At 36.4% G+C, this 22504-nt stretch overlaps 1 protein-coding gene across 1 annotated transcript in view; it reads left to right on the forward strand.

Moving 5' to 3' along the window:
• Positions 1 to 22504, forward strand: part of LOC105999457 (chromosome unknown open reading frame, human C8orf34) — a 354355-nt gene that overhangs the window by 288753 nt on the left and 43098 nt on the right. The window lies entirely within an intron of this gene.

Raw genomic sequence — 22504 nt, forward strand, 5'->3', positions numbered from 1 at the left:
AGAAATGAACTATACATCTTGCGGGTGGGACAGAGAATGAAAAACCTGGGAGAAAATGAGGGAGGGGGTGACAGTCTTAAAACAGAAATGTACTCATTATCTGACCTATGTAACTGTAACCCCTCTATACCAAGTTTTGAAAACGAGATATGTGAATAAAACTGCAGACAGTCTCCACTTACCAAAAAAAAAAAAAAAAAAAAATTTCAGCCTGTGCCAAGGAGACCTAGGGTTTCTCCTATTCCATCCTGTAATGTTTTCAGAGTGTCTGCTTTGAGTTCTAGGTCTTTGATCCATTTGGAGTTGATTCTGGTGCAGGGTGATAAATAAGGATCTAGCTTTAGTTTTCTACAAGTAGTTAACCAATTTTGCCAGCTCCATTTACTGAAGAGGCTGTCTTTCTTCCATTCTATTTTTTTAGCTCCCTTATTGAATATTAGATGGTTATAGGTCTTTAGGTTCATATCTGGGTTTTCAATTCTATTCCATTGGTCCGGAGGTCTGTTCTTGTACCAGTACCAAGCTGTTTTGATTACTATGGCTTTATAGTAGAGTTTGAAATTTGGTATTGATATTCCTCCAGTAGTGTTCTTTCCATTGAGGAGCGTTTTTGCTATTCGGGGTCTTTTATTGTTCCATATGAATTTTTGGATTGCCTCTTCTAGTTCCTTGAAAAATGAGGTTGGAATTTTGATAGGCATCACATTAAATTTGTAGATAGCCTTGGGAAGTATTGCCATTTTCATGTTGTTAATCTTTGCAATCCAGGAGTCTTTCTTAAATAGTAACTTTATGGAGTATGGTGGGGTAAGCACTTCTCCACAAATTTATAGATAGTTATTTTTGTAAACAATATGGATCTAATTTCTTCCCAGCTCACCAGAGATTGCTGCTTTAAGAAAAGTGATGGTATCTGGTGAATCTCTGTACTACTGCAAATTATTTTGCTCTTGATGGACCGTTTAAAAAATGACAAATAGTATATTTTATAGCCATAACACTCCAATATTAAAACCATACTTCCTTAGGTAAAGTGAATAGTATTGTTCTTTAAAGACTAAACACTTTTGGATCATATGCATATGGCTGTGAATGCTGATTATCAAACAGTATACAATTTGAGCACATACTCTGCTTTATTACCCAATTAATTTATGAATATATCTTTTTCCTATATCCATTGCATAGCAAGTTAAAAAGTGAAATGGTTTTATCCCTAAATGCATGCTCATTCTCTTAGGGTGATAACTAACTGCATCAAAATGAGAATGGTTAAGTAACTTGAAGGATAGACTGTATATATAAAGCTGGCTTAGAGATAGGAGGGCTTTCTATAGGTTCGAAGTGTTGTATAAGATTACAGGAGAGGATTAAACTTGATCTTTGTGTCACAGAAGTAATTTTGATCATTTGTTTTACTGATTGACATAGTTTCTTTCTAGCTCTGCAAAGTAAAAACATCAAGAAGGTAGAAAACTTTCAGCCTCAGTTATATTTTATGTGACCCTCCTTGAGCAATTTGATGATGTTTACATATGACTCAGATAGATACTGTCATACAAAAGATGTTCTCAAAAACATGTCTGTCTTAAAAGGAATGTGGTTTCCAACATGATAAAGAGGATTCTGATGTGTGAATAATGTGTTCCGTATTGCAGAAATTGACTAATAACTTTGATCTGTGATGCATGGCCCTTACATGACATTTCTTGGTGTGTGTTCTGTTTCAGCTAGGAATAGAGGCAAGCCAGTGATGCCAAAGCTTTTTGTGGCTGCTAGAGGTCAATACATGCTCTATTCAGGAGAAGGAAGCTCTGGGAATGAGCGCTTCCCCTCTCCTCCATTCTGTACAAGTTCTCTTTGCTGTGATACAGGTCTAGCATTTGGGTACCATGCTTCTTCAAATGATTGCATCCACATGTTCATTGAAAAAAAATTACTTTAAAAATGCCAGCCACAATTTGGTTGAACAAACTGATTTTTAATGCAGAACTACATGAATCACATTATGGTATGAGAAAAACCTAACTAATAAATCATACTGCAAACTAATAAAACATGCTGTTGACCTTAGAAATGAAAAAGTATATCCTCAAAGTGTTACTTCTACTATTTTTTTCAAACGCTGTCTTATATTGCTACCTTAGTTCAAAAAAACAAAAAAAAGAAGCCAGAACTTGCTTCTGAGGAGTGAAGTTGAGGAGTATGTTCTTTCATGATTACTTTGTATTAAAGCATAAAATTCCTTTTCAGAATTTGGGAAGGAAAGTTAAACAGCAGGTGAGGGTTAGAACCTCGAGGCCAAAGAAGAATTAAATAAACTTAACCTACCCAAATTACCCTGGGACTTGAATAAATCTAGGGCCTGGCAGGGAGCACTGAATGCTCTCCAGGCCACAGGGAATTAGTGGCTGACTTAACTGAAGCTTTATTATTATCTAGAATTTCTGGGAGTTTTAAGAAGAGAGAAACGCAAAGACTATTCTAAAAGATGCTACCTGTGAAATCTTACTTTACTGAAATGTCCAAGTCACCACTTGGACATCTTTACCATGGGAAAAAATCCACTAAGACATATTTACATAATTCTACTTTTGCAGGAAAAGACAAGATATAGCACATTTCTCAGTGAAATACTCTACACATACCTATATAAGTTGGCTAGCCACAGGATAGATAAATTGAAAGTGTGTGTGTGTGTGTGTGAATGGATGAATGAGTACCTGTACTGGGGCTCAAACTCAGAACCCCATGCTCTCACTTGATTTTTTATTTTTCTGCTCAAAGATGTTACTCTACCACTTAAGCCTCATTTCTGCTTCTGGCTTTGTGCCAGTCAATTGGAGATAAGAGTTTCATGGACTTTTCTCTTCAGCCTGGCTACTCTAACTCCTGAGTAGCTAGGATTACAGGTGTGAGCCACCAGTGCCCAGCCTGAAAGTATTTTTTAAGAACACTTAGTTTTCTATGTTTATTGCAGCATTATTTACCATAGCTAAGATATGGAACCAACCCAGATGCCCCTCAGTAGATGAATGGATCAAGAAAATGTGGTATATTTACACAATGGAATTCTATGCCTCCATCAGAAAGAATGACATTGCCCCATTTGTTAGGAAATGGAAAGGCTTGAAAAAAATATATTAAGTGAAGTAAGCCAGGCCCAAAGAAACATAGGTCCCATGGTTTCCCTTATTTGCAATATCTAGTATATGTCTGAGTCAAGCCGAAAAGGTCAGATAAGTTGATGTTAAGGAAATGAATCCTAAGATAGGTATGCAAATGTTTTTTTTTCTTTCATGTGATTGTTTCTAACACATTTATAAGATTATTTCTTTGTTGCTTTGTATGTCCCTCCCCCACGGTATAACTCCTGCTTTGATATCGGTATAATTTGTGGAGGGAAAGGGGAAAAACAAATCATTTAAATAGGGATACAGGTGAACCCATTGCAACAATGAGATGTACAAGTCATTATGTCGAAAATGAACTTTACAACTTTGGTGGGGGGAGAGGAGGATTGGTTGGGGGTGGGGAGGGGAGGATGGGAAGGGGAAACAAAGGAGGAGGCTACAATGCTTGATATGAAATATACTCAGTATCTTGGCCTTGTAATTGTAACCCCTCTGTACAGTATTTTCACAATAAAAAAGAACACTTAATTTTGAATAATAAATACTATATCAATATACTTTTCTGTATTAAAATCTTAGAAATATTTCACCCTATAGGGAAATTGCCATTCCCTATAATACCAAATGTTTTACAATGCTACTGGGCACAATATTTTGGCTGCAGATTCTGATGAACTCACTTGTCATATTATTATAAATATCGATATTGCTTCTCATTCCTTTCTTCAGAGTTCCAGCAAATACTTTTATGGACATTATCATGGTTTGGATGTGCAGTGTCCCCAGAGACTTATGCGCTGAATGGCTTAGTCCCCAGGGTGGCAGTGTTGAGGAGTCATCAGATCTAGCCTCATTAATGGATTATCAATTGATAAGTTGATTGCTATTCAGGCTACTCAGATATAGATAAGCTAATCAACAACACCTATATTGATGGGTTATTTGGAGGCCTACTAAATAGTTGGTCACTTAGGGCAAGACTTAGAAGGGCTTCTTTTGTTTCTGAATTCTTGTTGGGGTCTCTCTTCCCCCCACTCTCGTTTCTGAATTCTTCTTGTGGGGTCTCTGTCTCTGTCTCTCTGTCTCTGTTTCTCTCTGATTACATCCTACCTAATGTTTGATCTCATCGTGGGAACAAAGTAACAGAACCAAGTAACAATGGATTGAAACCAATGAAACAGTGAAACAAAATAAATCTTCCCTCTTTCGAAACTGTTTCTCTCAGGTATTTTGTTACAGTGATAAAGAGCTGATTCTAGAAAATCACAAGTCACTCAGGGCCACCGCATTCAAAATAGATTCCATGAATAACCTTGGAGCAACTGTCAAGGTTTCATTGCAAAACAAGTTGTCTCCCAAATTATGTGAGGTGTCCTGTTGTGAGACTTCCTGGCAGGGAAAATACTGGATCTACAATCATTCCCTGGATCCTCTAACAACAACAGCAACAAGTACTGGCATAATGGCAGTGTTGATAATATAAAATATAATATAATAAGTAAATATCATACAAGTTGCCTTTTGCATATTGAAATTTTTATCTTTCTCCTTTTACTATACCATGTGCTTCATAGATTTTATCTTGTAAAAGCTTCACAGCCATCCTACGCAGAAGGAATTTTTATTCTAATTTAAAAGCTGCAGAAACTTCTGGGAGGGTCAGTAATCGTTCAGATTTACACAGGTAGGAAGAGCAGAGTCAGCTTAGACACATGGCTGACAGCCTGCATTCTTAACTCTAGACTTTGTGGGGATGTCCAATCACTCATGATTGCCCAGGCTTCCTGACTCATTGTGAGAATACTTATCCTTAGAGAAGTCACTCTATACACAAGAATATTTGTGATCATCAGTGACTGATCTTAGGTAGACAAGGCATTTATGATGGGCAGCAATACCACTCTTTCCATCATACTATCTGATGCTCTCTGCATTCAGTGCAATGCCATGACACAGAATGTGTGCTAGAAGGAAGGAAAAGGTAGCAAGGGTTTATGATTCCTACTTTAGTTGCCATCTGAAGGAGCTCTAAGGACACTGATGCTACATACTAACTTATGAAGAATTCATTCACTTAGACCTAACACATTCTATTTCAAAAAGTCTAGCTCGCCTGAACTTCTAACCAACTATTTCCTTAGAAATGTAGAAAATGCATGATTCCTCTTGTTGTCAAAAATATTCATGATAGTAAGTGAATCATTCAGTTTTGATGCTGTTCATATTTAGTAAACACCTATGCTGGACTTTTTTTCTAAGGTGACAGTTAGGGGTGTCAGGGCAACCCTGATTCTAAATGGAGTCAGTGAAGATGTAAAGAATTCATGCAAGCTCAGAGAGCATGGAAAAAATGAGCTGTTATTTTATATCTTAGTTAAGTATCCTTCTATCTGTTTAATATTGTTCTTAATATGCATTGATGTATTAATTGGAAGAATGTTAAAGAATGTCCATCAAAGCAGGGCTGGTGTGGGAGGGAATCTATACAGCCAAACATTCAAAAGATTGTATCAATAAATACATATCCCTCTCAGACTTTTGAATAACTTAGATGGTGCTGATTGATATGATTTTAAACAGGACTAGCTCATTTCTCTGTAAGAATCTGGAGGCTTTACATATGGATGCTCCTTCCTAAAGATGAAAGAGAACTCTCATTTGGATAAAAGCAGTTGACAGAAGGTTTAATAGATGATTTACACATTGGATGATCAGACGCGTACCAAGCATACTATTCATGAATGGAAACATTCCTCCTCTATAACATAAAAGAGGCATCTTATCAGCACACTTGCATTTCCTACTTAGAAGTGATTGTTAGGGAGAACATAAACTCCATCCCATTTTCAAGAGGGAAGACAAAACCTTTAAGTTATTTATTTGTGATTTGGTTTTGCTTTCTTTCTTATGAGCATTATCCTTTAAGCTGACATTTTTAAATTTAACTTTATATTTATGCAATGTAACAAAGCAGTTTATGAAGACGATATACCTTGCTCAATGTCACCCCTTTCAACATTCTCTTATCCATCCTTGTTTCTTCCTCTATTTCTTCCCTCACTCTTCTTAATTTTGTAGCATATACATTGGATTTTTGATTGCAGTTTCCCCCCTTCTCCTCTTCATTGTCCACCCCTTCCCCTTAGCCCCACTCCATCCCTTTTGAATAACCACTTCCTAGTGTTTTATTTTGCCAAACTTTGATTTTGGCTTTTTAAAGAATTACACTATTTGAAATCTCCCTTGTATCTATCAGATTTCAGTTCATACATGTATATACTTGCATACCACCCAATTTGGTATTTATTTATATGAGTTCATGAGCTAGATCTAGCATAAACATGAGGTAAAACATGGATGCTTTGTCTCTCTGTGCCTGACTTATTTTACTTAACACAATTTTCCCCAGCCTTTCTGTTTTTTTTGTTTAGTTTTTTTTAACAAATGGTACAATATCATTCTGAGTTTTGAAGTGAAAACATCACCTTTCCCTAGGACAATGTAATTATTTTGGCCTTATTCCATTGTCCAGTAAGAAACTCTGGGAATGACGGGTCAGGGACAAATTATCCAGTTCCCCCTAACAAGTATGACAAGTTAAAAACCAAAACAGGAACTATGGATCAAGGTCCAATTTGGCTCTTGTAGGTTTTAACCGTTGAGGTATTGGTTGAGGAAAAGTTTCTGTGAAGCCACTATTTTAATTCCTAACACATTTTAAGTCCAACTCTATGTGGTTGTAGGAAGGAAGAATTGAAAAATTGTAGATTAAAAAGTGTTAAGAAGAATAACTACATTTAACTTATAGTTATTCAAGATTCTCCTTAGATTTAAGTAGTTCACCCAAGTATATATATCCAGTTAGTAAATGTTAACACTCAATCCCTGCTGGGAGCCAGTACTCTGACATTTGATGAGACTCGGCTCCATCCTTCAAGGGTCCTCTAGTTTGTTGGAGTTTCGGCCATAATGAGATGGCAGCCAGTTTGGTCATTTTAGGACCCATCTGTGATGGAGTTAGTAAAGAAGGCAAGGTTAACGATACAATTCTTTCCTAAGTGTGAACAATAATGAATTCCACACCCCATCCACTCCATGAGAATTTATTTATTTTTCCCCTGTGGCTCAGTGGTTTCTGGTAATCTAACCCATTGTTTTATAACAGCAAATTCCCAAGCTCAGTTAGAGTCAGGGCAGGATGATTCTTTTATATAGTTGAATTTGAGCCACATTTCTTAGTCAGCAGTTGGTTTGGCTGGGAATGTTTAGCCAGAATATCTTCTCCAGAAAGTGGTGATATGTGAACATATTTACATTAGTTCTAAGAAATTAGGGAGTATAGCACCATTATTAAAGACTATAATTATGCTTTCCAGATCTTCAAATTTTATTCCTACCCCTGGCAAGAAGTTATAAGGGATGGTGGTGGCTTGCTGTCTGTATGGGACCCTGACAGCTTTTTTACAGCTACACTTCTTTTCACTAGAAGCCGAGATGCTATAGGACATGCTAGTTATTATCATAGGTTTTATTTTCTTTTATTCTTCTAGGCTCATTATTTATCTAGTGTGTTGCCCTTAATAGGTAGACTTTCCTACTCAGTGAATGGAAGTTGTTCCAGACATAGAAATAAGAGCAATTGGACTTACACTTTTTTTTTTTATCATTTGACTATTCTTACAGATGCTGGCAGACCTGAGACCTGTCATTCCTTACAATTATGATAAAATAAAAACTAATTTTGTTTAACTTCAACTATTTGCATTCTCCCCCCAAAAGAATGCCTAAGTTTTTAAAGAAAGTATGTTTTTAAAATGGGTAGTTTCCAAGATCCAGTGACTCATACCTGTAATCCTAGACCCTTAGAAGGCTGAGATCTGGGCATCATGGTTCAAATCAGGTTGGGTAGGACAGTCCATGAGAGTCTTATCTCCAATTGATCACCAAAAAAGTCAGTTATAAGTGGAACTATGGCTCAAGCAGTAGGCACTATCATTGAGCAAAAAAGAAAGAAAGAAAGAAAGAAAGAAAGAAAGAAAGAAAGAAAGAAAGAAAGAAAGAAAGAAAGAAAGAAAGAAAGAAAGAAAAGAAAGAAAGAAATGAGCAAACATATATTGCATGCACGCATATTATATATTTGCAATACTATATTCTTAACCAAATATGTGCTTGTGTATAGTTAATCACATTAATCCATTGACTGCTTGATTGATTGATTATGCTAGTCCTAGAGATTGAACTCAGGACTGTGGCACTGTTCCTAAGCTTTTTGTTGTTACTGTTGTTCAAGAATAGTTCTCTACCACTTAAGCCACAGCTCTACTTCTGGCTTTTTGGTGATTAATTAGAGATAAGAGTTTCATGGACTGTCCTGGGGCTGGCTTCAAACCATGATCCTCAGATCTTAGTTTTTGTGAATAGTTAGATTAAGCTTGTTAAAAGAAGATTCCATACTAATCTATGGAATATAAAGTTAATGTCTAACTTTACAAAATAATTTTTATTTCACCCACATTGAGATGAAAACATCAATGGTGGGTTTAGTCTTCATGCTGAAGGAGTAAAAATAAGTAAAATACAATGTTTAATTCTACCCTTTTCCACATGACCTGCTCACCTACTTTGTTTTACTTTCCCTCTATGTGGAACTGAGACAACCAGCTTGCTAAAAAGTGAGAGCTCCTTTAACAGTGAATTCTCAAAAGATTCCTTAGCTGGAAAGAATCCATGAAGGTTGCAAAACACTGTTCTTCTGTGTATAGGTCTATTGAATACACATACACATGGAAATGGATCAGTACTATCTTTGTTTGAATATTTAAGTGATGTATAGAATGCCTTTCAGATTATTTTATAAATGCACATATGTTTGAAATCTGTTGAATTCTTAAATAAGATTTTGAATGGATTGACAGAAGGAACCATTCTTTTTTATTAGTGTCTATTACTTACACAAAGGGGTCTCATGGTGATCTTTCCATATTTTGCATATGAGGTACTTTGATCAAATAAGACATTTTTCTTAAAGAGTAATTTACTACAGCATAGAGAGAACATGTGACATTGACCTTCTAGGCTTAGTGTATTCATTCAGCAAACATCTGTTGAACATCTTCCACTGCAACATATACTCTCTGAGCTTCTGGAAATCTGGAAGCAAAAGAAGTACTCCTTGCCATTAAAGAGCTGATTGAATCATGGGAAGGACAGTTGTATGAACAGATGCTGTGACGGTACAGAAATACCGAGTAGGCCCATAGGGAAGAAGCACCCAAGACAGCCACAGGGTAGAAAATGACCAAAGACAGCTTCTCAGGAGCTGACTGGGAAAGATCATAATGACAGAGCAGTGGCCGTCCTTTCGTGGGCCACAGATAGTGTCAAGGGAGAACAGCAGACCATGTTATTGGAGTGACAGACCATAATCAAAATGGGACCCACTTATTCTGTGCCCTCCACTGTGCCCTACAAAAATGACTCATAATTCTTTTGATTAAATACATTTTTCCTTTTTTAAAAACAAGAAGTGAGTTTATGTGGCTTATCTCAAAAGTCACATGCTTAGGTGATAAAAAAAAAAGAAAGAAAGAAAAAGGATTCAAACTCTGTCATATCTCCTCAGCCAATACACTTTCCATTGATTTCAGGAATTGGCTTTCCAGAAGTGTTGAATGACACATTTATGTCCCACAGGCTTGGTGAGAACACATGATTCTAATGTTCTCTCTTACTTCCTCTCTCTGGCACAAGTAAGCCTGGTTTATCAGAGCATGACATTTTGCGATGTTATTTATTAGATTCTAAGATTCTAACAATTGATTTGATCAGTCAAGTAGGCTTTTTTCTTGGAGTAACTATATATATATACTATTTACAGTATGTTCATTTGTCTACAGTGATAATAATTTATGCTCAAATTTAATATAAATAATCTGTTTAGTTTGCCCTGGAGGAGCAAAACTAAGAGGCAGTCAATTGTAACATAAGATAATGAAAAGGAAACTGGATTACCAGGCCAGATGTGGGCTTGGATCAGCTTCTGCCCCAAACTGAACCTTTGCTTTGACTGAAAGCAGTGGCTGATTTCATTGCTTGTCTTCTGCAAAGACAACTGGCTGAGGGTTGAAGCCTCTGCTCCAAATTAGAATGTTGCTCAGTTTCAGTTTCTTCAGCTGTAAAATAGAGATGATTGTTCACTGGAGGTTAAATACAGAAATACACTTTCCTGATCTGTAGCAAGTTCAGGAAAAAGGCCATCTTCCTTTTCTCTGTTTGGGCAACAGAATCATAAGTAAGGCTAATTATCTGAAGGCATTTCTATCTCATTCTTCCGAATCAAGTGCACCTGGGTTATAATGAAAGTTTAAAAAAAAAAACAGTCTTAGTCCATCATGTCAGTCCCACATTGCCTCCTTTGTGCACACGTTTGGAACTTCAAGATAGGGATGTTAGGAGAACTTTAGTTAGAATGTAGAACAACATCTTCCCTGTGAGGGGTCTCTTCTGAAGCCCATGGCCCATCTTGCCCTACTCAGGAACATCCTTTTATTCATGTTTTGTTACTGCTCTAGTGTCATGTCCCCTCCATTTGAGAGAAAAATCTATCACTCAGAAAGTTGCATGGAAAAGCCTTAATTTGATTGACTCATTTAAACCAAGAAAGAACTTCAATTTCTTCTATATCCTTCCAACCTTTAGTTAGTAAAATATTGCCATAAAATTATCTTAGGTCTTTTGGCATGCTCAAGCAAAACAAAACACCTTCCTTAATCACTCATTATGATATGGCCTTATTTCTCCAGTGCAGTCATCCTTCCCTCCAGCATGTCAAAATTAAGCATGATGCCTTAATCTGCTTCAACAACCTGCACAGTGCAACAAACTCTTATTGAGAGATATCTACCAATTAAATTCTTTTTGGTGGCTTCCATTTTATTTGTGGTTCATTAACACTAAAGTCATAGTTAACTGGAACTCCCCCATTTTTATATTTTATCATAAACTATTGTCTGTGTTTCCATAATCCTATATCCATATAAATTGTTTTGATGCTATGTCACTCAGCCTACCTGAAACTTATTATGTTGGCCTTGAACTGGTCATCATTTGGCTTCAGTCTCAAAAGTCCCAAGATTACAGGCATATACTACCATACCCAGCTTTATTCATGTAGTTTTTGAAAATTTAAAAAAAAACATAGAAAAGTGTTTTATAATTAATATCCTTGGATCAATTTGAGCTTCTTGATAAATTTTTCAACTACTTAAAGATAATAAATTAATCTAATTAAATTAAATAAGAAAAACAATTTGTTGTTGTGCATTTTTCATGCTGCTATTAATATGTTTGATGCTTGGTCAAATTGCCGATCAAAGATTCTCCCAATATTCTAAAGCAAAACTACGTGTGGCAGGTCATTTGGTAAGTTTGATTTGTGTTCTTTCTTGGGTTTCAAAGGACATCCTCCAAGCGGAAAAGGGAATTGTTCTCAGGGAATTTGTGAGCCTTAGAAATATTGAGGCTGTCTTTTCCTTACTTGGCTTATTCTTAATGTGTTTAAGTAACTGGTAGTGACCTTACCATAAATACAACCTACAATATTGTTATGTGATTCAGAAAAGGCTAAATAATTTGGAACTGAAATTCATTGTCAAAAAGTGTCTCCAAACCCAAGTGTTTATCTCAATTAACATTGATAGTACATACATTTAGGCTACACATCACATAAGAAGTATTCTTTTCTCTTGATATATCTGACTTTTAGATGCCCAGACTTGGCAGAAAATCTTTTTTTGGCTCCTCTGCTTCTGATCCAAGCTGTTTTCACAAACTGCAAACACATGGAAAAACATTGTAATAAACCTCAGTATTCAGTCATATTCAGTTAAACCTCAAAAGATGTTTTCTTTGAATTTAGTTCTAAGGTTGGCCATACCTTCATGAGAATGGAGGTATCTTCTTACTCTATGATGTGGTTTGGCCCTTTCAGGGTCTTAAAGTTAGCTTTGTTCTGGATGGCATGTTAAATTCACTTTTTGGACTAAAAATTAGCAGAAAATATTCTTCCTAAAGAACATTTTTTTGGTCTAGTCCTAAAAGGGGCAAGAGTTTAGACCACAAAGGAAAATTTCTCCTGCATCAAAGAGACAGGAGCGTCATCATAAGGCCCACACGCCATGCTCTGTCTTAGATGTAATGATGCCTTCACATTGTGGTTTGTTAGGTTGTTGGGTCTGGCATCACTTTGTGGTTTTGTCCTTTACATGTTTATTCTGCTGATTGGTCTGAGAGACTTTCTTAGGTACTACTGAAACAAATTGCTACAAGTATAATCTCCCTGGAGTAAGAGGAACTTATTTCTTCAGACTTTTTGGATTAGATTCACAATAAATAAGTGTGTAGACAAAATAATTTAAGACTTGGCTAGTGGTGTTTAGACGTGATGTACCCTAGAGTTAGTGGAATATGTTTGCAAATATGTCTTCCTGCTCCACATCCTTTCTTACTTACTTTGTTTCCTTTCTAAGTTGTGTGTGTGTATGTGTATGTGTGTATGTGTGTGTGTGAGAGAGAGAGAGAGAGACAGACAGACAGACAGACAGAGACAGAGAGAGAGACAGAAACAGAGAGAGACAGAGAGAGTATGTATGCTTGGGGCCCTTCACATCCTTTCTTGTTTTGTTTCATTTCTAAGATTTTTGTTTTATGCCTGTGTATCTGTGTATGTGTGTATATATGTAAGTATGTGAACCAGTTCTGGGGCTTGAGCTCAGGGCCTGGGCATTGTACCACTTTGCACCACAGTGCCCTTTCCAGCTTTTTGATAGTTAACTGGACTAAGAGTTTCACAGACTTTCCTGCCACAGCTTGTTTTGAACTGCAATGCTCAGATCCCAGCCTCCTGACTAGCTAGGAGTATAGGCATGAGCCACCAGCACTGACTTCCTGTCTAAGTTTTATTCAGTGTCTCTGCTAACAATTGAAAGGATCCTTCACGTCCATCCCAGGGGACCAGCTGGAGGCAGGCAGACACAGGAGAAAGATTATTATAAGATTTATTAGAGGAGCCATATTTCCCTGAAGAGGGAGCACATGGTATCCATTCCTATCCAGGTAGCAGGAGGGTCTGGGGGGAGGGGTGCAGGTAGCAGAGGTAGGTGTATGCTCAGGTGTGTCTGGGTGGAGACAGGGAGTGGCCAGCTGCTGGCAGGGGAACTCTAGGGCTGAGAGAACTCAGGTCTGGGTGGAGCTGAGGACCAAAGGTGGGCATAATACTAACCATACTGAAAAACACCTACCTGTCCTACAGAGAACTTTTGGGTTTAATCTCTTCCCAGCCAAGCCATTTTAGCTATCGAGTTGAAAATAATTTCACTTGTTTTCATTTTCTTATCTTTGATCTATTTTTGTTTACTTATAATTTTGAGACCATTATTCAACTCAAAATGTATATTTTAGTTTTTCTTTATTCTTTTTTTTAGAGCCACACCTGGGGCTTGGGTCTGGATGCTGTCCCAGAACTTTTTTTTTTTTTCAGTCAATCCTAATGCTCTACCACTTGAGCAATAGCTCCACTGTGGAGACTTTTTTGTTTGTGTGCTTAATTGGAGATAAGAGACTTGTGGACTTTCCTGCCTAGATTAGCTTTTGAACTTTGATCCTCAGATCTCAGCCTCCAGAGTAGCTAGGATTACAGGCTTGAGCTACCAGCACCAGGCCAAACACTTTTAATTTTTTTAAATATCTTTCACTACTTTGAATTCAAATTTAATATTTGAAATTTCATTTTCAAACTCAGATTTTAATGATCTCTGCTGCTGTCATTTTGAAATATTAAATATGTAAAATGTTTGCATTTCTCTTCTCAAGTGGTATCTTCCAGTATAATTTTAAGCATTAAATAGAAATTTTTGCTTCTCGTAATAATTCTCACTCATCTGATAATAACTGTGGAGTGGCACTCAGATATCCTGCTCATATGGGAAGGAGATAAAAGTGTACATCACTGGAAGTTTCTATGGTATCCATAGACTAGCCTGAGACCCTGCTTCTCCCCAAGCACAAGGCATTATGGGTAATTCACCTAGAGCTTAAATATCTTGCACAAATGTTGCCAAACCTGCTTCCAAAATCAGCATTAGTTTGTTATTCTCTATAGCTCAACTCTAGGCCCAAGGAGTATGTAAGATACAGCTCTTTGGGGTGGGGTGTATGGAACTGTGGCACAGGCTGCTACAGATATCATATATGCTCACAAAGCTCCAGTGGTTCAGTGTGGGGTATTGAGAAAGAGGACAGGGACATGGGTCAGGGGTCAGACTCCCTGTTGTTCTGTCTTTTCTGCCAAGTTACAGTGTAGAACTCAAAGTTTTACAATAATTTTGAACTTGAAACTGGCTCTCAAGTCTTTTGGGCAGTCTGAATATATGTTATGTAGTATTTCTGTCCAGACAAGGCAGTAAAATCCTTAAGGCTCTTATTTCCAATGAACCACCAAAAGGCCAAAAGTGGCACTGTAGCTCAAGTAGTAGAGTACCAGCCTTGAGCAAAAAAGCTCAGGGACAGAGCAACCCCTAGTACTGGCGCACACACACACACACACATACACGCACATGCACATGCACACACGCACATGCACACATACACACAGTAAAATACATTTTGACTTTATATCCCTGTACTGATGTCAGGTATGAGACATACCTATAATCCCAGCACATGGCAGGCTGAGTCAGGAGCAAGATATTCTCTTATTCTATGGCCTGAATTTCTTTACAAGTTAATAAAACGAATTTTTGGTAACAAATTTTAGAGTATTTTGTAGGGTTTCAATGCACAGTTAAAAAAATACAAAGGTTTGTGACTCTAAATATCATTATTCCACAATACTGTGAAATATGTGACATTTATGTAATCACCTAATCTCAATTAAAGAAAAAAGTGAGAGAAGGGATGGGCTAAGAGAGATGGATGACAATGTTGTCAGACACTTTGTACTCATGTACTGTTTTGTACAATGGGAACTTCTTTGTACAACAACTTAAAGATAATTAAAAAATCCAAGAACCTAAAAAACATGCAGAGGTGCCTGGAATATGAAGCAGATTTTTTTTTGGTCGAGTGAAAAGAAACCAGAAACAAACATAAGTTGTTTTTATATGATTAGAGAAGAATGTTTCCTAAAATGTAGAGACATTCCTAGTAATCTTGCTTATCTGAAAAATCAATCACTCTCTTAAGAAAACGTGCTGAGAACCTATGAGATATGATTCACTAAATTTCTTGAGCTTTCTTACATATTCCTTCTGAGGAAATTGGTCACCTTAGCTTTTCTGTCATTTTGTAAAAACACAGGCTAATTTAATTTTAAAAGAACATACTATATGTTTAGGTTAAGTTATGTGGCTCACATTTATATTTCACTGACTGACCTTGGAGAATTTATCTGAGTTATTTACAGATTTCAAAGTGACATGTATTGATTTCTTTTAAAGCTTAAAGATAAAAATCAAAATTTCCAACTGACTTTTATGAGGTCACCATTATAATTAAACTAGCATAAGATTAAATCACAACAGTTAAGTATCCAGTAATGACTTCTCTAGATATGTGGTGAATAATTACTGCTTCATATAGATCAAAGATTTGGACAGAGAGATTACATGATCATGGAGACAAATCCACCAATAAATAGAATATTATGCCATGTCACTGTAAGTTTTTTGAATTTCACTTTGACCTTACAATTAAACTCTAGTGTAATACTAGAGATGAATATCTGTTTGTTTTCATACATTATTTTGTTGTAAAACTAAATACAAGTAAAACCATTCAAATACATAGCTTAGTTCATTAACGTAATGAGAATACTACCCAGGTGAAGAATTAGAACTTTGCACACACAAAAAATTGACTGAAGTATGGTATATATAGGGGATGATTTCAGTGGTATGTCTCCTTTAGACAACTAATTTATAGCTAACAAATGAAGTCTAGGAAGCTGAACCATGTTTTGTCAAAGGAGGGAGGCAGATTAATAGAAAGAGGAAAGATAAGTGCATATAGTCATAATATTGAATGTACATATATGAAAATAGACCCAGGTAACTTTAGAGGAGTGTGGTTGGGAGATATGAGGGAGAATGATAGAAAAGGAGACATTGATCAAGATCCATTGTATTATAAATTGATTTGTTGAATTGAAATCCCTTTGTACAGCTACTTAAAGATAATACAAAATAAATTTCAAAAAGATAATAATTTAAAAAAAGACTTAGTCACATGAAGATGTCCCCTCAGTTTACAACATCCTGATTACAACTTGTGCCTCATACCACAAATAAAAACAAATCTAACATTTTAAACAACCAACTACTTTCATTTTATAAACAGCTTTCCCACTTACATATGCATCCCTTGACACTTGACCTTGTCAAATTTAGCAAGTCAGATAAACCCTTAAGTTGCTTTTCTTCTATGGGTTTTCTTCCATTTTGTGCTGTCCTTACTTTACTGTTGAAGACCACAGGCAAAATCTCATTAGTTCACTCTTTTTCATTTGGTTCTACCCTTGTGCCCTTGTGTTTGATTCAGGTTCTTTGCTTCAGATTTACCTGTTCCCCAACTATTTGCTTTTTGTTACCTATTTTTGATATTTATACTGTTCTCTAAAATTCAAAAATAAAATAAAATTAAAAATAAAATTAAAATTAAAAATAAATCCCTTTTAAATTTTGCAGGAGTCCCTCTCATTCACCTACTAGTTTTCTTAAGGCATTGTTGGTGCTTTTTTGTCTTTTATTCCCTGCAGTTTAATCTTCATTTCTGAAAATTTTGAAAATCTTTTACTTTCTTCTTTGAATTATTATACATTGAAAGCCAATTCTGCATATTTTATTTCTTAGGAATATGAAAATAAGTGTCATTCACATCAAAATTTCAAAAAATTAAAAATGAATTAATAAATATTATTTTATATTTCAAGGTGAAACTTCTGTACCAGAATTGTAAATAACCAGTAGTTTCTTCATGGCCTTATAGAACATTTAGTAACAGCATCTATTCACCAGTTCTTTGACTTTGCTCTTGGATTCTATTTATCATCCTTATGGTTTGTATAGGCATTCTGTACATTCCAAGCCAGCTAACACCTACAGTTTGTTTCCATTCATTCTTCATTCATTCATTGAGTCACTTCTGAAACTGGTATTTTTTCACATATATTACCAGACACTGTGTATTAGAGTTGGAGAGCAAAGTTTAATGAAAACTCTATTTTGTGCTCCATCAACATACATAGAAAAGACACACTAAGTAACATATGATTAAAACAAGAGTGTGATATTTAGTTTGATAGAGAAATGCACAGTGTTGAAGTAGCACATGAAGCTTATGTTATTTTTTTGTTTTCCATCTTTTGATGGAAGCCCAGGCTGCCACTGAACTTGTGATCCTCCTGAGTGCTGAGATTACAGCCTAGTGATGGTGTTTTGATATGAAAGATCGAGTGGCAGTACAGAGAGGCTGTCAAATAGAGTAAGGGAAGGACAGAAATCTGGCATGTTCAAAAAGCTTTTCATAATTTGACAAGATAGGAGGTAGGAAAACCACTGATGGGAGGATCATAAAGATCCAGAGTGAGAGATAATAGTAGTGTACTAAGTCTTTGGCATTTTTTCAATACTCTTTCACATTTATTATCTTATAGAAACACAGCCCTGTGGTTCTGATATCTGACCAAATAGATGAGGAAACTCAGCTTGGAAAGAAGGTCTGACTGTTCAAGACCTCATCGCTGAAAATTTGTTGTGTTGGTACATGAACCTTTTTCAGAAAGAATAGACACTACATATTGTATATAAGAACAGTGAAATGACATTAAGGTTGAGGTAATAACCAACATATAGGCCTAGCACAGTAACTAGTTCAATCTTAAAAGCATTATTCAAAAGCCAATTAATATGCATTACAATCTTTTCTTCAGTTTAATAATTAAGAACTTAACACCAACCTTCCACTTTGGTGGCCATGTCTCCTCATGTTGTTGCTTCTTTTGTACAAATCACCACTCTCAAATTTTAAACTTGATGTGAAAGACAGAAGAAGCAACATGTATTCATATATATATATATATATATATATATATATATATAAAGTCTGAACACAAATAGAAATTTATTACATCAATGATTTCAGAGACTTAGAAACATTAAAAAGATTACTAAACTTGCAATCTTACATTCCATTTTCTACTAATTGGAAAGATAGATCATTGCTTGTTCTTTTGAATGTAGTGGTTGGTTGTCAAGTTCTGAAATCTGAATTTCAATTGGTTTATCACTTTTCTTAAATTCAGTAACCCTGTGGGATGATGCAATGAAAAAGCCTAACAGAAAGCCACTGTGTTTATAGCTTTCTTACAGAAATTTATAGTGTGAAATTAGACAGTGATACTTGATAGCTCTATATATGAAGATATATAAGTACACATTCCAATGCGTGGTGCTCTTTCTTGCCATTCTTGTGGTTTCATGTTTTGTCCTTGAACAAAATTCTTCTTCTTTCTGGTTAGCATTATCCTCCATGTTCAGCAACTTCATCAGCTTGATCAATTAAATCTTTAAGAATAATCTTAGAGGAGCTGGGAAGGTGGCTTAGTGGTAGAGTGCTTGCCTTGCATGCATGAGGCCCTGGTTTCAATTCCTCAGCACCGCATAAACAGAAAAAGCTGGAAGTGGTGCTGTGGCTCAAGTGGTAGAGCACTAAGCCTTGAGCTGAACTGCTGAGGAACAGAATCAGGCCAGAGTTCAGGCCCTATGACTTAAAAAAAAAAGAAGAAGAAGAATCTTAGTAATGATTTCCTCAAGTGTTACTTTCTATACTTTATTCCCATGAAGACAATGACTAAAACCATTCTCAGGACCCGAACATTCTCAATACATATTGTTAAGTCAATAAAAGACTGGATGCCTTTTGTTCTTATTTATTTTCCCATGTTCCTTTGTCTTATGAATATCAATTCGATTTCTTTTTCTGCATTCTAATTACTTGAATATTTTTTTAAGGTAAGCTTTTTTTTTTTTTTTGGTGGAGAGAAGGGAATGCTCATACTAGGGCTTGACTCAGAATCTTGCTCAGCTTTTTATGCTCAAGGCTGTCTCTGTACCACTTGATCCCAACCTCTTCTTGTGACTTTTTGCTAGATAATTAGAGATAAAAGTCTCATAGACTTTTCTTCTGGGGCTGGCTCAAACTGTGCTTCTCAGACCTCAGACTCCTGAAAAGTTTGGATTATAGCTGTGAGCCCAAGGTAAACTTTTTAGAGTAGGGATTAGTTCTTGTTCACCTCCTTGCCCTTACACTTAGAAAAATATTGGCCCTCTGCTGGTGGTTGATACATAATTGTGGAATAAATGATGAATGATATTTTAAAGATCCCTGGTTTCAGAAATACCTCAGCCAATCACATTGAGCTTTCGTCTTTCTACAGGTCACAGATACTTCAACAACTTCATAAAAGGTTGATCCATGTTAACATTACTGCTTAGTTTCGTTTGGAGGGAAGAAGAAAGAACATTTTGGTAAAGTAGGGTTCTTGTGGAATTTTCTTTGAAGAAAATGAATACCAGATATCTTAGACATATAATGGTTGCATGCCCCCTACATGTATGTGCCCATTTGTTTGCATTTTTTGTCTAAAGATTAGCAAGAGATGAATAGAAAATTCTTATTGAATGAAACAAGAGAGGAATGTGCTTGTGAAAAATGGCAAGTTGAGAAGTGTGTAGCTCTCGTTCTCTGTCTTTGGAATTCTATTTTACTGAGAAGGGTTTCTTAATAATAAAATTACCACGAGAATGACAAAAGCCCTACCTAAAGTTGCCAACATCCCGTTGTGTTGTATGAAGCAGTGATCACTTCAGCCTTTCTCCTCTCAACTTTTTCTGATGTTTACAATATATTTTTAGATTCACATTTGAAACAGCTGTATTTGTGTTAGCTAATTTCTGATAAGTAAAATCACATTTCTGGAAATACCTTTTTTGTGGAGAGAGGGACATAGTTTCCATGTATGCTGCCCCTTTCTTCCTTCACACGGCCTTTTGTTCCTCTTTTAAACCCCTTTAGCCTCTTTGTTTTTCAAGGGAAATTGCAGTTGGGCAGGTTTTTTAATCCATTTCCAGATGATTACCAAAATATTTTGTTGTTATAATGACTTGACACTTAAAGTACCATTTTAAAAAATGAAGGTAAACCTAGACAGATAGCTATATAATTTGAAAGGAATTTCAGTTCATTAATATCCCTAGTAAGGGGAGAGTGAAATGCCAGCATTTTCGTGGTCTCATCCATATTGGACTGGAAAACCTGAAGTGAATCTAGAACTGTAAGTCCATATTAGAAATCATAGGTCTTTTAATGGAGTTGATGTCTTCTGGCTCTAAGAACCAGAGATCTTGGCACCTTCTCACTTAAATTTTTCCACTTGGCCTTGTGCTACTTTTATGCTTCTGTCTGAAAACTTGTCATTTTCTCTGTATTTACCTCCTAGAGGCTTTCATTTTATGCTCCCCTTTCAATGGTACCACCTCAGCAAAGATTTTTGAATGACAGTTGAAGCCAAATTCCAATCTGTGAAACAAATGGAATTCTGTGGGTTGTTCTGTTAATCTACAATCATCAGAGCCATGTTCTTCAAAGAACACTAATTTGTCTGGGAATGCAGAACATTGTAATGAAATATGGGTTCTATAGCAAACCATGGGTGACATCAAGAAAGGTGAGGCAAAACCGGGTGCCGGTGGCTCACGCCTGTAATCTTAGCTACTCAGGAGGCTGAGATGTGAGGATCATGGTTCAAAGCCAGCCCAGGCAGGAATATCCGTGAGACTCCTATCTCCAATAAGCCACAAGAAAACTGGAAGTGGCGCTGTGGCTCAAGTGGTAGAGCCTTCGCCTTGAGCTGAAGAGCTGAGGGACAGCGCCCAGGCCCAGAGTTCAAGCCCCATGATTGCCAAAAAGAAAAAGAGAAAAGAAAGGAGAGGCAAAGGAAAACTTCAAAGTAAATAAGAAAAACTTTGTGTACGCTACTTAGATACAAAGTTCACTGGTTCTTGGGGCCCAAGGCAGAAGCTGGCATCCGATCACTGGTAGAACTGCCATTGCTGGGCAAAATCTTAATGACTAGTCTTAAAGAATGTTAAAGATAAACTTCATTACACAAATCTGTACATACAAAGCAGAGAATGTGTGTAGATTGGGAAATAACTGGGCCTTTAGAAAGTTCTTATCTTCAACAGGTGGGCATGAGTCCTCCCACTTCATAACTTCCCAGCTCTAAGTTTCTCTAAGTCTGAAAAGGATTTCATCATGGAATCATTAACTTTTACCTTCCCTTTCTCTGGTATAAATATTCTATAGATTTGGCACTGTGGCAAGAAACAAGGCTGTCAAGAAGCCTGCTTGATTTATACTTGACCATCATGAAAACCCTCTGTTATCATCAGGTCTTAGTAAAAGACTATAAGTGTCTGGACAAAATGGGAAACCCAGTGCTTTCTAGCTCCAAGGAAGCAAATCTCTCTCATCAGGGAGCTTCTGGGAACTGCTTTCTGCTGCTTCACTGGTAACCTCCAGTATTCAGAAAGCAATTTTATAATTCCAAGAAGTTGGCTAACCTGTCCTCTTCTACTTGGAAGGGAGAAGGGATTCTGAGCATTTGAGTTATTAGCACTATTTCATGGAGGATCTGTATTGGAAGATTCCACAGCACCCCTTGAGTAGTTCAACTCTGGGGAGACAGGGTCGCAAGTTCAGATCCAAGATGAGTATCTGTTTTCAGTTCCATTCATTTTGAGTTAAATTTCTCAGTTTGATTTTTTCCCACATGGTTTGCACTTTAGTTTAAGGCCATAGAACCATCTTTTCTCTTTCAATATTTTGTCCAGTTAAAGTCTCACAAGATAGGAAGCATTCAGAAACATTTAAACTGCAACATACTGATTTCTTTTTGCCTCTGCTAATGGAAATCATGACTTTCCAAGAAACATTTCCACCCCTGCAGTTTGACCTGTGATTTCTAAGTTATTCATATATATATGAAATAATTTCATATGGATAATAATTTCAGATAGATATGTCAGCATCCAGTACCAGCAATGGCTCCTTGACTTTCATAATTTTACTTCATCCCATTGGGTTTCATGTGGGCCTAAAAATGTCTTGTCCTCAAAGTATACTGAGAAATAAACAATAAGATAATATTCATGAAGATCCCTGAAGAGTTAAAGAAAAATATTTATGGAAACCAATGTAAGTTTTAATCCTCTAAATACATATAGTATCCTAGAATTTGTTCATGATATCACAAA

This window comes from Dipodomys ordii, unplaced genomic scaffold (genome assembly GCF_000151885.1).
Source record: "Dipodomys ordii isolate 6190 unplaced genomic scaffold, Dord_2.0 Scaffold190, whole genome shotgun sequence".
NCBI lineage: Eukaryota > Metazoa > Chordata > Mammalia > Rodentia > Heteromyidae > Dipodomys > Dipodomys ordii.